Source organism: Urocitellus parryii, unplaced genomic scaffold, assembly GCF_045843805.1.
Source record: "Urocitellus parryii isolate mUroPar1 unplaced genomic scaffold, mUroPar1.hap1 Scaffold_208, whole genome shotgun sequence".
NCBI lineage: Eukaryota > Metazoa > Chordata > Mammalia > Rodentia > Sciuridae > Urocitellus > Urocitellus parryii.
The window spans coordinates 214,651-225,731 of record NW_027552344.1 but is presented as its reverse complement, the minus strand read 5'-3'; positions in this window follow the sequence as shown (position 1 = coordinate 225,731).

Below are 11,081 nucleotides of genomic sequence, written 5' to 3'. Positions count from 1 at the left end.
AATTTCAACTCTAGATCCAAGGGCAATAGCATCTAGTTTCATTAGTGAAATTAGAGACACACTGCATTAACTGGGCATGAAAAAAAAAAACAGTTTCACTTATCAGCAGTTTCTACCTACCAACAATCCTTGTCATTTTTTAAAAAAATAATTATAGTTACTATATTATAAAATAATTTTATATCGTTAGTTATTAAGAATGAATGATAAGTATACATATATTACTTTGGGCACAAAGTGGATGTAATAAGAAAGATGCTTTTTCATTTTTCCATTCAAAAAATTGTTTAGTTTTTAAAGCAATGGAAGAAGATTATACACTTGTCTTTTCTTTCTTTAGAACTGAAGCTGCTTTTAAGGATTTGAGTGCTGAAGCTCACAGCTTGAAATTTGCTGTCTAACATTAGATAAAAAGATTTTGAAGGAGATTTATTGCTCAAAAGAACTGTAATATTTGGGCTATTGCAAAGTAAGTATAGAGATATGAAGAGCAGCAGTAACTCTTCTTATCAAAAAGAGAAAAACGTATGGTATTTTAGGATGTTATGGGTGTTATTTTTATTTTAAGTATTTTATTTGGCATTTGAGACATATACTTTCAGGTGCAACATCAGTGTATTTTCCTGTAAATGAAGCATAGAAAAACACTTAAGGCAAGATTTGGTATCACACTGAAAAGTAGTAAGCAAGACTGTCCTTCAGGGATTGGGATAGATTGGTAGAAATCCGTACAGATAACTCTTATAAAATATCAAGCAAGGGAAAGTCCCCATTCCAAACTAGAAAGTTATTATCTCTATATGTGGCACTCTGATTACTCTACTTTGCTCTTTGATGAATGGCTAACTCAAAAAGTCTCTAAATTAACGTTGAACTAAGAGTTCAAATATTTAATGATAGGGTAGCTTTACTGATATACTTTCATTGAGCTCCTGATACTGCTCTGAACACTGTCTTCACTAATGCAAATCTCTGGTTGTATGAAATCTACATATTTGTATTGAAAAAGTAAATAATTTATAAAACCTTTCTTAATGTCAAAGTTTTTTTTTTCTTTTTTTCCCCCTTTACCAACAAATTGAAATGATATTTTGCACCAGGCAATTGGAGCTGAATGAACGTTACAAGTTACAAGTTAGACTGAAACTTGATCTATTTTCTCTTTCATCCATTTCAGTAGAAACTCTGCTCTCAGACCCTCTATCATAGCAAATGCTTAAGAAAAGGTTCTCTTATAGGACACTTTGCCTGGATGGTGTGTCAGACTATTGTTGGAGTTCAGCCAGTTATGGGACCTTAGACATGCCAGTACCAGTTGGAGGAAATACCAAAATCAAGATGAATATAATTATCCTCCTTAGAAATGACTTACTATTTTTAAAAAAATAAAAAAGAAAACAGGACTGTTATGGGTAATGACAGTGAGTCTTCTGAATGACCCTATAGAGATGGTACCCCTCAACAGATGAATGGACTAAACAAAATGTGATATATATATATATAATGGAATACTACTCATCCTTAAAGAAAAATGCAATTATAGCATTTGCCAATAAATGGCTAGAGCTGGAGAATATCACACTAAGTAAAATAAGCCAATCCCCCAAAACCAAAAGCCAAATGTTTTGTCTGGTATGCAGATATTAATTCACAATGGGTTTAGGCTAGAACAGACTGACTTTAGGTAGAGGGGAGTGAGGAAGGGGAGGGTGTATGGAGGTACAAAGGATAGTAGAATGAGTTAGACATCTTTACCCTGTGTACATTTGTAACTATATGACCAGTGGGATTCTGCATCATATATAATCAGAAGAATGAGAAATTGTACTCTATTATTTATGATGTATCAAAGTACATAACTAATTAAATTAATATTAAATTTTTCTTTAAAAGTTCTTAGAAATAACATTTCTACCAAAAAATATATATTAAATCTTCCTATTAGTAGGTAGTTTGTTGGTAACTTGATTGCCATTAGTAGGTTGTTAACTGGAGTCTTTAAATTTTTTAATTGTTGCTTCCCCCACCCTCGTAAAATATACAAAAGTACAACATGTCATCTTAAAGAATGCTATCCCTAAGGAAAAACACTAGAGAAGTGATTTTAATTAGGGGAAATTTCCCCACAGGAAATATTAAGCCATCTGGAGGTGATTTTGATTGTCACAACTGGGTGCTAATAGCCTCCCATGAGTATAGGTAAGGGATGTTGATAAACATTAGTCAGTTCACAGAACAGCTCCCCACAATAACATTATTTAGTACAAAAACCAATAATATCAAAGTTAAGAAAACAAAAATGAAAGTGAAATTTATAACACTTACATAAGTCACTACCACTATGATCCATTTTACTTTTAATTCTCTGGTGGCTCCTAATCATTTCCTCAAAGTTCCACAGCTGAACATTGCTGCAGTGGGGACCAAGTCTTCAACACATAAGACTTTGGGGGACATTGCATATCCAAACCATAACTCCAGTTCTAGTAACCAGAGTAAAAATATGTATATAAATGATGTTTTTTTCCTTTAGTTTTCAATACATGAAAATGGGATTCATGAGGGAAAAACAAAAGATATAGAGAAGAGGTGAAAGAAATATCATATGTAAATATGAGAATTATATAACAAGAAAAGTTGTAGATTGTAATTGAACACAGGAGAATTTCTCTAAGCTAAATACACATTTGTATTAAAAAATTTAAATTCAATAGTTTCTAGAAAAAATGATTTAAAAACTTATTCTTGGATATTACATAGAAATATTCTTAAGGTTCAAGGATAAATACCATATATCTTACCAATATTCAGACCAAAAGAACACTTGATTTATAGATATTTTATCTGACATACTAGAAGCAAATAAGGAAAAAAGCATCTACAGATAAAATGGAAAAAAATAGAACAATTTCAGAAACTATGACACAGCATATCTTTTCTCTGTTAAAAGAAACATGGTACCTATTTAGACATGCAAGATTTCAGAAAAATATTTACTTACATGTGTTGAGAGCCACAGTTTAGTCAGAATGACAACTGGCATTTTGCTAGAGGGAATGGTTAAAAGGTGACCCTGCTCTGGGATTAGGGCTGCTCTGGGATTAGGGCGGATCCTGCTGGGACTAGGGGGGATCCTGCTGCCTCTGGCACCTGCCTGCTACTTTGGAGTTACCTTTGAGTTCTCTTGGGGTTCCAGGAGAATTGGCGCATGCGAGCCTGGTGGAGGGAGTGTGTTCCCAGGAAGTGTGTGTAGAGTGCTGGAACAAAGAGTTGCTGTTTGAACCTACAAGGCTTTGTGGCAGCTTAGTTATTTTGTGCCCAGACAGACTGCTGCATACATGTTCTTTAACAAAGTGTCAATTGCATCATACAGACATTTCAAGATATGGAGGATAAAATAAGTAAACAGTGGCTAGTACAAATTATTATATCAATTATAATTAAATTCACATAGTTGGTAATATTGTGAAAACATTTAAAATGTAAGTAATTAATGATTAGTAAAACAGAAAACAAAATGTGAAAGGAAAAATATGTAATAACCTGGAACTAAGGCCTTTTATATATTGGTGATAAAGGAAAAGCTAGCTCGGGAAGTAAAACCTTTCTAAATTGAGATTTTAGGTTAAAGGGGATTGAAGATAAAAGTGAAAGTATTCAAAAATTTCTCCCTGATTGTTGGGACCTCTGCTGACCAGGGAAATGCAATCACTGGGAAAGAGGAAGAAAAACCACTGTTGGGAAATCCCCAGTCTTGTGATTCTGGTTTTGTGATTCTCCATGTACCTGACAGTTAGAGCTTGAGAAATGGCTTCCATATACGTGCCTGAACGGCCCCAAGATATGGCTTCTGCAAACATAAAGAATAACTCCCCAGCAACGGGGCACACATACCTAATGGGGTATTGTTTCTGTAACTAGGATAATGGGGCTCTGTTTCTGCAACTGGGGTGCCTAGGCTACCCCAATCTGGGGGACTCTCTGATCTCTGATTGGCCCCTGCCTTTGCCCCCACCTCCTTCTCCTCTCTCTCTATAAGTCCTCTCCCTCCACAATAAACTGAGTTGCTGCGCCATCTCGGCTGACTCAACTCCCCACTCGGTGTGATTTTTGCCAGGCAGGGTGGCCGCCAGGTGGCGACACTCACCCTCTCACTCAGCCCTGAGACACTCACTAGCTGGTCTAGTGATTCTCCCCAACCTCTGTGGGAGGGTGGTCCGACACCTGATGAAAAAACTTGTTGGTGAATAAATGATCTGGGTGACAGATATACAGCTTGGATCAGGAAAAAGAATAGAATTAGGAAAGACTAAACAACAATGAACACAATCATAATACAGTATAGACATAAATGAAATGAACAAAATAGACTGTTCATTATCACACTAAATGTGAATTTACTGAATCTCTTATCAAAATACAGACATTGTGAGACTGAGTGTTTTGGTTAGGATCTTCTTGGGACCTTTGAAAGAACCCTGATGATATGGAGCCAAATGGAATGTGAACTAGTATTCCCATAGAATTTCCTAATTTTGTGTAGAACCTAAAAAAAGACTTTGATCATACTGGTCACCGGATTGTTCTTTTAATTACCTGAGGCCCAAAGGCTTACTATGAACTGACTATTGGAACTTGATTATATTATAATACATCAGTTTGGATTTAATCTTCAATGCCCTTTTTAAAATGGGAGAGAGAACAAAATTCCTCTGGGGTGCATAGGATTAACTATACTCTTAGCATGTACTTTAAGCATGATTAATAAGAATATTTTACTCTATCTCAGCTCTGGCAAAATCACTTTCCTTTCCAGTGGATCTCATGACGGTAGGAGATTGATTGATTGTGACTGAGTCACATGATATGAGCTATGTTCTTTGAATGAAATCAAGAAATAATTTTGATCTCCATCCAGAAACTATGAAATCAATCAATACAATTAGTATCTTGAAAATCAGCCAGATGTCTGGTGAGGTGGAGTATCCCTAAGTTCAAGGCTACCTCAGGAACTTAGTAAGACCCTAAGCAACTCATGAAGACTCTGTCTATAAATAAAATATAAAAAGGGACAGTGATGTTTATCAGTGGTTAAGCACCCTGGATTCAACCCCTGGTAGTAAACAAAACAAAACTATACAAAGAGACAAACTCACCATTAAACAAATATATACCATGTAAATGTAAATGTAGGAATCATACATATGTAATATAAATATAACACAATTGGAATTAATTAAGGGCCAAAAGAATTATGAAGAGAAATAGAGACACATACTTAAACAATTTAAATCAACAAACACCAAACATCCATGAATCAATTACAAGAAGCTAAATGTATGAATGAAAGTTACTTAGATAAAGGAAAAATTCCATAAATACACACATTTTGTGGGTAATTCAATACACCCTTTTCAAATATAATAAACCAAATATACAGAAAATCAAAGATATAGCAATAACAGAGGGTTTAGAAATAATACATATATGCAATTTTGTTTTCTATTTTGAATGCACATGTTTTTCTTATACACATACCTATTGTATTCCTTATTGCAAAAATACTCATTCTTATTTATTTTAAGAAGTTGAGTATTTCAGAGGGCAAAATTCAATGAGTCCTAAAAATCAAGAGTAAAAAAAAACTATCAAAAGTGATTTATGAATTTAAAAGCTAAAAAATATTCTCAAAAATATCTATAGGTAGCTAGAGGATATAAAAATAAAAACTGGAAATAAACAAGAAAATAACAAAAAGTAAAACAATTCAGTAAACTATGAGACTCAGATAAGAATATATTTAGAAAAATAATTAACAAGGTACATTTATTCATTATGAAAATCAGATGGAAATTAGGTAAATTAAATATTTATATTTAATAATATGAGCAATAGAGCACAAAATAAGTCAAAGCAACTGGGAAATAAAACTATAACTAAGGAACTATGGAAGAAAAGAAGTATAATAGATCTGAGCTATAAAATTAAATTCTTGTTTGAAAGAGCAATAAATCTTTGTAGTTTAATGTTAAAAGAGAGGAACAAAATCAATTTCTTATTTTTGCTTAAGGCATTGCTAATTTCTTATGTAGTCCATTCCGAAGACTTTTTTTTTTTTTGCAATGAAAGTGATTTTGTTTATAGTCAGTCAAGTGGTGTGGTTTTTAGAGCCACAGATGATGAATCCACAGGCAATGGGTCTAAGCAAATGCTAGTACTCTCAATCATGTTGCAAAGACTTTAATTTAGTCATGAACATATGGCATATTCTAAGAAATGAGAAGTGAAGGAAATAACTCTATGCAGCTTTTGAAAAGGTTAATGTTTGCAAGATAAGGTATTAGATGGGATTATTTTATGTTCCACTTATGGACATTGTTATGTGTAAGAAAAGACTGAGCTGTTTGTGGCCATTGTGAGAAGTGGTCTAAGATTGTTCCTCAAAGTAAGGCACATGCAGCAGAAACTGTATTACTTGGAACACTGTGAGATCTACAATTCTTGGGCCCATTCTAGCCCAGGGTTATTTAGCAGAAACTGTGATGTAAGAAGCCTGTTGGGTGATTACAATGCAGGTTAAAGTTTGAGAACTACTACCTTAACAGGAAGAGCACCATTCTAAGAATGGTTGAGGGGAAACATTGAAGGAAATTGAATGACAGTGGTATTGCTGAGATGTTGATTTAATCATATTTGTGACATTTTTATCTCCCAATGTTTTTAATTATTGCTTAGAACATCTAAATTTACAGCTCATAAATACAAAAAAGAAAAACCAGGAATGAAATATTAAAATAAAACAATCTTGTATACATGCCGTAGTCTGGCTGGGCAAATAACTGGGAGGTGACAAGCAACTTGAAGGTTGAAGCTGGAACTACTTTATTGTGCATGAACTCAGCAGGAACTGAGCGAGAACTCAAAGTAGTGGGCACCCCAGGTAGCAGGAGCCACTTCTCTGCTGGAGAGCAGAGGTATATATACTTAATTAATTACACACAGCTTAACTCAATTAAAATCATCTAGATACAGCAGTCAGCCAATAAGGAATCCTCATAATCTTAATGGCTCGCTGGCCAACTTCACAAACCACTCCTCCTGCCAAAGTGCCCGGTGCCATCTTGACTTGATTTGCATCCCCAACATATACAGTATAATGGCCCTATATTAGGAAAATATAGATAAAATAACTTTCTAACAAAATACAATTTGACAAATTTTCACAAGGGGAGTTTTTTAAAAAAAGGACAATATTGATGGAGTGGTTAGAAATGCAATAGAACTCCATTACCAAAATGAAGACATGAGCAACAATGCTTTAATAGCTGATTTCCATTAGCCAATTAAAAGAAAAGCAATTTTCTTGTAAACAGTTTAGATTATGCAACAATTAGAATTTATCATAGACCTAATATTCTTACAAATGAAGATAATTCAAGTTCATGGTCACTTATAAATACAAATAGAACATGGCAAATATTATATTAGTGTATTGAATCTAGTGATTCACAAAAACAACATAACATGATCAGTTAGATTTTATTCTAGCAAAAGAGTTTCAAGAAAAAAAAATTTAAAAAGGAAAATGAATTTATTTAACAATAAATTCTAAAAAGCTAATTGATAAAATGCAGCAGTCATTTGTAGTATAATAATAAATAAAATAGGAATAGAAAGAGAACTAATTAAACAGGATAAAGTTAATTTTCAAAGCTCATTAGAAAACATTAGAAAGCATTTTGAATTATTGAAACCTTTTTATATTAAATTTAGAAAGAAAATAAAAATGTTTTCTTACCTATTTTTTTCATGATTAGAGACAATTTTAACACATTTTGTAATGAAATTCTATAATTTTTTAATTCATCTATTTGTGAAGATGATGATATTACAAATTTAAGCAAAACAAGACACTTTTGTTAACATAATTAATTAAATGGGGTGATATTTTTAAGAAATAAGGTAAATGTGAAAAATAGGTTTTTCTCTAACTGAAGTAAAAGCTACATATAAATAGCAACACACACACACACACACACACACACACACACAGCAAAAATATAAGAACCTGAGGAAGAATTGTAATAAAAAATGTTTGTGACTAGCAAGAAGGAAATAGTCTATTTTCAAGGATATTACAAATGTAAAGAGACACAGTTATATTATGTTCCTAGGAAAAAACAACCCTCAAAACATAATATATAAATATAATGAAACTTCAACTGACTATCTCTGAGGATAATTTTCTAGGTTCTAATAGTAAATACACAATTCCATTAATCAGGAAAATATGAAACCAAAACAAAGAATTATGGAGGGATAAGTTTACAAAATATTGATTATCATCTGGAAGTAAATCACTTTTTTGATTTTTCACTTCACTGTTATAGGTAGATAATTGCCAACATAGAAATTGAAGCAAAAACAAATAAAATGATACAAAAATTAGACAAAATATTAGGAAAATACTCAAAAAACATGAGTAGTATAATTTTTGACTCCCAGTCAGAAGGAAAATCCATGACTAATAATACAAAGATGCATATTTGGCAATATGAAAAAAATATTCAAGGAATGGCAAAATATTCAATAATAAGGAAAGTTAAAGCACACTGTTAAAAATACTGAAACATATAAGAAGAAAAACAAAAATTCTGATGTTTAAAACAGTCTAAGAAATAAATGATGGAAATTCATTTTGGCGAAAAAATTAAAAACATGAACAGGAAATTCACTATAAAGTTAGATCCTCTAGAAACAGTAAAAAAAAATGCAAATAAAAATACATGTCGGATTAGCAAAAAGAATACATTCCATGGCTAATGAAAATATGAAGACTTTCATATACTGATGATCTTTGTGAATTGCTATGCCGTATCTGGAAAAATACGTATTAAATTATATTTTAATAAGTATTAAAATATAATTTTCCATTTCTTTACATAAAAATTTTTATGCTACCTGATAAATAAAATTACTTTTATAAAAATATATAAACATATATTTAAATGCATTGTACTTCTAAGACTTCTATTGGAAAAAAATGTAATATACTTTCTTGAATAGTATTTAACTTGTTTTTATGATGCTATGTTATATAGGGTTATTTCGTTTTTATTGCATAATATTTGTGCTTCTTGGTAATTCATTGATTTCCATTACTCTAACATCCTATGACTTCTCCTCTCAATTCAGCAAAACCACAGATTTTATCATTATGTTCACCAGTGGATTGTCTGTAAGTAATACAATTAGTGTATAATATCTTTCTTTTCATTGGGATAAAAATGGAATATTTAAATATTATATTCCATTTTCTTTTTAAGATGGATCCTGAACTTGATATCCCTCTCATAATTTTGAAACATAAATTTATGACTGAATCAGTGATTCTGTTAATATCAATATATTCCAATAACTAATATACTTTTAGGATCTGTTGCAAAACATTCCAACTATATTAATTATTTATATTAATAAATAATTTTATGAAAACATTCTATTAGTTAAATCTTGGGCATATTTTTTATTAGGAGATTACTGTATGTTTACTATATAAATAAATGTATTCCACACATAGTTAATCCAAATTGCCATACAACTGGCAAAGTTAAAAACATATATCTTTTTCCCATTGATCCTGTTATGTCACTCTGGGAAAAAAAAAAAGTCATTCTGAATATAAGTAACTCATGTAATCATAGCTGTGTTTCATATGTTTAGGTTAGTAGAGTGTCTGAAATTATGCATATGGGAAAGCTATGGGGATAATCTCAATATGCTTGAATAGCTAATATATCTCTTTCATCAGCATTTCATAATTAAACTATGTTCCCATGTATCTTTTAAGAATAAACACAAATAAACAAAAACAAATGGGACTGTTTTATGCTCACCATATTTTGCAGCTGTAAAGGTGTTAGAAAGGATTTCTTGAACCTGTCACTTGATAAAATAAGATACTGAATACTGAAATAGAGTATCCAGCTAATAATTCTTTGTAAATATAACACACTAAAATTCTGTTGAGTTTAATTAAAGAAAAAGTATGCATAAAGGCATGTAGACAATTTCAGGTGAGCTAAGGATCTAAATTTTGTTTTTTTATCCTAAATTCCAAGGGTATCCCTCATATGTTATCAATCATTAAAATTACTTGGGGCATTTGTCAAAGTGCTTATTTTCAAACCTCTTAATTTGAGGCTTTGACTAATTCTGAAGATCTGTGTACTTGCTTATCATTGTAAGTAAGGATCTTTGGAAAAAGCTGAACAACAAGATCTTGTCCTTAGAGTGGGATATTACCAAACCTTAAATTTTAACAAAATATATATGCACATCAGTTGCATCCATTCCATATGATATTCTCTCCAATGAATTCATCTAATACTCAGCTCTTAGTTACCAGTCTTTCTTTTATTCTTTTTTTTTTAATCAAAGGACACTATGAACAATTGTCTCTTTTCCTGATTCCACTGGAAGAAAATTCCCTGTCTACTCTAAAATTCTTAAAGCTTTAATTAAATAAAAACTCTTCTTTGCCTGATATGTCAGATTCTATAATTTTAATATGCATATATGTGTATATAAATGAGTAATTTATTGATCAATAAATATAACAAAATTTGAGTTGAATAAAATCAAGTCTTTCAACAAATAAGAAAATATCTTTAAAAAATACTAAATTGTACATCATTTATATCCATTTATTAATGTGGACTTGTCTGATTTTCATTAGTATATAAGAGAGAAATTTGTGCTAAAGTTACTTTTTTTTCTCTTTTTCTTTTAAATATGGTACAATATATGGTAAGGCAAGAATGTAGCAAGAAGTAAATTCAAATTTTACAACATCAGCAAAGCACTTAAACAATTAGATTAGGCAACAACCAAATACAACTAACAAAACCATACTGGGTACATATCAACTTTGGATGCATATGAAATGTTTATTGAATATGTATATGGGGCAGTACCTACATTAAGTGTTTGGAGACAAGCAGAATACAGTATCTATAAAGAGTTTTTCAAGTGATTAGAATGTTATAATCATGTGGAATTAGTCATTTATTTTACTGGAA